The following is a 5,117-nucleotide window of genomic DNA, read 5'->3' as shown; positions in this document are numbered from 1 at the left end:
GGGCGCGCGCTTTTATAAGGATCGCGGCAAGCCCCGCTCCGGCCGGCCTCCTGGGGGCGGGGTCTCCGCGCCCCGCCCCTCTGCGCCGCTATGCGTGAGCCGCTCTGCCGAGGGCCCGAGCCCGGGGCCCCCTTCCGTGTGTCGCCCCCCCACCCCCGCTATCCCCTCACGGTGTCCCGCACCCCCCTACAGCCGACCCCCTCCTCACTGTCCTCAGTGCCCCGGGGACCCCAAGAGGCCGGCCCGGGACTCCGACCTCTAGGGTTGGGCTCCGACCTTCTTACCTGCAGGAAAGCACCCACGGGGGTCCCGCCCCGGAACCCTTCCAGGCCTGGGCCTGACCGTGACTCAGCAAAGCAGAACAAAGGCCTCCGGAGATGCCCAGCGCAGCGGCCCGAAGCCCCAGGCCAGAACTAACTGGCTCCCGAGGTCCTGTGCGGGACACTTCACTCTTCACAGCCTCCCGTCCATTGGAAGAAGTTGGCTTCCAGGTGGCAGCCCGCTCCAGCACCTCCAGCATTTTCCATGATGGCCCCTTACTGGAGTGAGGGACATACCCGCAATCGGGCCTGAGCATCAGAGGAGCTCCTGGTGGGTAAGGCTGAGAGGTGCCTCAGGAGCACGGGGTCTCCTACCCTCACCTGGCCCTGGTGCCTCAGTGGTCCTCAGGTGTTCACTATAGCCCAAGAGACTCCCCAAGGGCAGCCCGACCCCTGCTGGTCAGCACAGAGTTCAGTTCCACAGGTGGTGCCCAAAGGGCCAGCATGGCCTCGGGCCTGTTGGCCACATGGGCATCCCAGGAGTCAGACCAACAGCCGTCCAGCTAATAACCAAGAAACAGGGTTTTATGGAACCAAACCCACCAGTTCACAAGGTCTGGAGGAAGGTGGGGGGAGGGTCTTCCAAGGAGGTGGGCAAGAAGGTTCGGTCACCCTATGCAGTCTCCCAGGTGGGGTCCTGTGAGTAGAAGGCAGACTTGCTGAGTCACGTCCTCTCATGGTGGGGTTTGGGGGAGGAGGCAAAACCTCAAGGGATGGGAAACCCCGAAGGGAAGGGTGGGTGGACTTGGCTGTCAGGTGTGAAGGTGATTTGCTTATGGGAACACAGCAGGGACCTGTCCACAGGTGTAGATGGTCCTTCCCAGGGAGCTCCAGAGTAGGCACACCCCTTTAAAAAGGACATACCCGGGCACCTGGGTGGCTCAGTGGTTAAGCCTCTGCCTTCAGCTCAGGTCATGATCTCAGGGTCCTGGGATCGAGTCCCGCATCGGGCTCTCTGCTCAGCAGGGAGCCTGCTTCCTCCTCTCTCTCTCTCTGCCTGCCTCTCTGCCCACTTGTGATCTCTCTCTGTCAAATAAATAAAATCTTAAAAAAAAAAAAAAGGACATACCCTCGCAAGCCCCTCCCTGCATCCCTGCTGTGAGCCTGGGAAAGGCACCTGATGCCCACTGCCCCAGGGTCAGAGGATGGACAAGGGGTGGCTTTGGGCAGAGGCTGCCGCAGCCCACAGGTGTCCCAGGGCAGTCTTGACCCAGAGCCCAGCTTCCCACTCCCCCCAAGTTTCAGTGGCTTCATCAGAGCGAGTGGGGGTGCAGAAGGAAAGCCCTGGGGCCCTGGGAACCTCCAGTCTCAGGAAGGGCTCGAGGCGCAGGCCCTCTCCAAATAAGCGGGGGAAACAGACACTTGCCCGCCAGAACCTCTTTGCTTTCTGACCCTTTGGCCCCATTGGGGACTGTGGTGGGTTTTCGAGGACGGATGGAGAGCTTAGGGGGAAAGAGAGTGGCAGGAAATGGCCCCAGGGAAGCCAACCTGGAGGCCCCCACCCCTGGAGAGTCCCTGCTCTGGCCTTCCCAGGATGCCCTCCTGCTGAGCGGAGCCCTGGCTGTGGCCCTGCCCTCCTCTCCTCCCCCAAGGCCAGTGAGAAGTAAACAAGGCGGCAGCTGGGGAACCCCCTGGCAGGGCCCTCTAGCCTGCGGGGAGAGGTCAGGTGGTCTGGCCGGCAGTGAGTCAGTGTCCCATGACCACCCGTCATAACAGGGGGGATCCCCGCCCCACTGCCACCTAGCTGGGTGACATTTTAACAGGCAGCCATGCCACCAAGGTGAGGAGCAGTACTCCAGAGCCGCAAGAGCCCACAGAGGCCCCAGTGGCAGCAGGGAGACCAGAGCCAGCCAGACCTGTCCCTGGGGTCCCAGGCCCCCTTCTGAGATCTGCTGCCTGTCCCCTCCCAGGACTCCACGAACCTCCCCTGTGCCCACTGGGACGTGAATCGGAAGACCCACCATCCACCAGTTCTGTCATCTTCAGGCATATGAGAAGCCTCTCAGTTTCCCCATCTCTGAAATGGGACTAGAATGGGGCTCCTTCCAGGGAGCTGGCTGGGATTTGGCTGCCTTTGGGGACATCAGCTGGGGGGTTGGGGTGTCAGGAAGGAGACTACAGTAGGGTTTGAGGTGCAGAGCAGAGAGAGACATGAGTCAGGAGTTTCTGGGGGAGGAGCAGGGGTGGCCGGGAGGTCATCTGACTGGGTTTATTGCCCTCTCTAGGTTGTAACCCCCCCAAGGCCTCCTCCCTTACAGAAGTAATCCCATCCCTTGACCACGGATTTCTGATGTCCTGTGTATTTTCTTTGGGGTATGGAGCCAAGCCTACAGGTGGGTGGTGAGGCAACCAGAGACAAGGCCATGGCAGGACTCCGGCCACAATGCTCTGGGCCACCTTGAGGAAACTGAGGCTCACAGGGGATCAGGTTCCTCCAGAACCCAGCTCGGGGCCCAAGGGCTGAGTCTTATTTCTCCGTGGAGGAACAGTGTGCTTCGTGGGTGGGAGCTCCACACCGTCCTCCACAAGGGAGGAACACACCCCCTCCTTGGCTCCTGATCCTGCCAACTCATTCTACCTGATGACTTTCCCCAGGCTCCTCCCTATCTGGAACTCTCCCTCCTCCTCCTGCATTGGCATCTCCTCCATGGGGGTAGGCCTTTCCTGAGCACCCCCTTGGGAAAACCCACAGGCACTGGATGTTACCTCCTTTTAACCCCTCCTGCGAAAGCCCACAGCCCAGCCAAGAGGTGTGGGGGGCCGTGGCAGGGTGAGGGTGGGGTGGGTGTGGGGGTGTTCTTAAAGAAAAAGGGCTCTGGGTACAGGAGTGGTGCAGTTGGTTAAGCCTCCGACTCTTGGTTTCGGCTCAGGTCGTGTTCTCGGGTGGAGAGATCGAGCCCCAGGTTGGGCTCCACGCTCAGCAGAGTTGGCTTGGGAATCTCTCTCTCTCCCTCTCCCTTTGCCCTCCCCCCTACCTGCTGTCTCAAAAATAAATACATAAATGTTTAAAAAAAAAAGAAAGAAAGAAAAGGGGCTCAGGGTGTGCAGCATCAGGGAAATGCAGTAAAGCCGCAAGGCGTCATGATTGGAGAGTTCGGGAATGCTAAGTTGCCGGGCATGTAGCTGGAGGACAGGAGCTTCAATCTGGGCTCAGCTGCCTGCATGCCTTCCCATGGGGGCGGGACACTTGTCCCAGATGGGCCACTGAGGGGCACCCTCTACACGTGACAATGCTCCTCCGTGGGCAGCAGGCTGCGGAGGCCGCTCTCATCAACACTGAATGAGGGAAAGGAAGCATGCCAAGGCCCAATTCGGGCCATATGTGTAAATACCTGTCAGAAAGCTCGGGGACACCTGGGTGGCTCAGTCTGTTGAGCATCTGCCTTTGGCTCAGGTCATGATCTTGGGGTCCTGGGTTCGAGTCCTGTATCAGGCTCCCTGCTCAATGGGGATCCTGCTTCCCTCTCTCCCTCTGCTGCTCCCCCAGCTTGCTCTCTCTCAAATAAATACATAAAATCTGAAAAAAAGAAGAAAGCAAGCAAGCTCAGTGCCCAGGCTGGGCGGTACTAGGGACCTCTCTAGCTGAGTCGCATGCCTGCCCACGTGCGTGGCCAGGAACAAATGTGCAGCCAGAGCTTGGCCCAAGGCAGGAGTCCCTGGAGGGAGCCATAGGCCACCTGGGTAGAGGCTGGACTGGACCTCGTCCTCACTACTGGTGCCCACTGGCCAGGCCCCTCTCAATCGTGTGTCCCTGGGCCCTTAGCCCTGGGTAGGTCCTTGCCCTGTGGAGATGCCAGCAGCGGCACTGGTTTCCCCCACCCACAGCACCAAGGAGAGCACCCCCACTGCACACACATCAGATCTGGTGGTCCCCTAAGGCCATTGATTACTCGGAACCTACGCACGCCTGGGTGGAGGCTCAGACAAGGGTCACTGGGGTCACGGACAGAGATCCAACAACGGAGCCAGACCTCGAAAGCCTCTCCCATTCTTTTGTGCACTGTTGTGGGCCCCCAGGGGGCCAGCCTGAAGGCAGATGGTTCTGGAATCATCCGTGGAGAAGCTTGGTGGTATGGGAGAGGGGACCATGATGAGAGAGTGCAGCGACCCCGGACAGGTTTAGGTGCCCCAGGCTGATCCAAGACAGGAGACCAGAGGAGGCATCTGGGCCTGGAAGAGCAGGTGACTGCAGCTGGAGGCAGAGGGGTCGGGGCGGGGGCTGAAGTTCCCCTTGATAAAAGTTTGGGTGAGGAGCAACTGGGTGGCTCAGTGGGTTAAAGCCTCTGCCTTTGGCTCAGGTCCCGGGGTCCTGGAGTCAAGCCCTGCATCAGGCTCCCTGTTCAGCCGGGAGCATTTTTCCTCCTCTCTCTCTCTCTGCCTGCCTCTCTGCCTACTTGTGATCTCTGTCAGATAAATAAATAAAATCTTAAAAAAAAAAAAAAAGTTCGGGTGAGAGAAGGAAGTTTACAGCCCTCACTGTTGCATTTCACATGCATTCCTAATTTCCTTTAAGGATGGAAATTGTCCCTTAAGGATTCATTTCTCTCCAAGGGCTGAGGGGAGGGTGGGACAGGGTCATGCCCAAGCTTGGCCAACTAGAGCACTGTGGCACCCCGGGTCAGGGCTGGGCGGCTAACCCTAGCTGGCCACCGACCCTGACCTCGGCCTCCAAGCTCCTTGGTCCCCGGCAGGCCTGACGCTGTATCACGAGATGCCTTAATCCAGTTGATTTGGGTCTCAGTCAGTGGTAACCACGAGTACTACCGACCACCCGTCACGCCTGCCCCAGGGCCCCCA

The sequence above is a fragment of the Lutra lutra genome, chromosome 5, assembly GCF_902655055.1.
Source record: "Lutra lutra chromosome 5, mLutLut1.2, whole genome shotgun sequence".
NCBI classification, from domain to species: Eukaryota; Metazoa; Chordata; class Mammalia; order Carnivora; family Mustelidae; genus Lutra; species Lutra lutra.
This window is presented reverse-complemented; position numbering follows the sequence as displayed.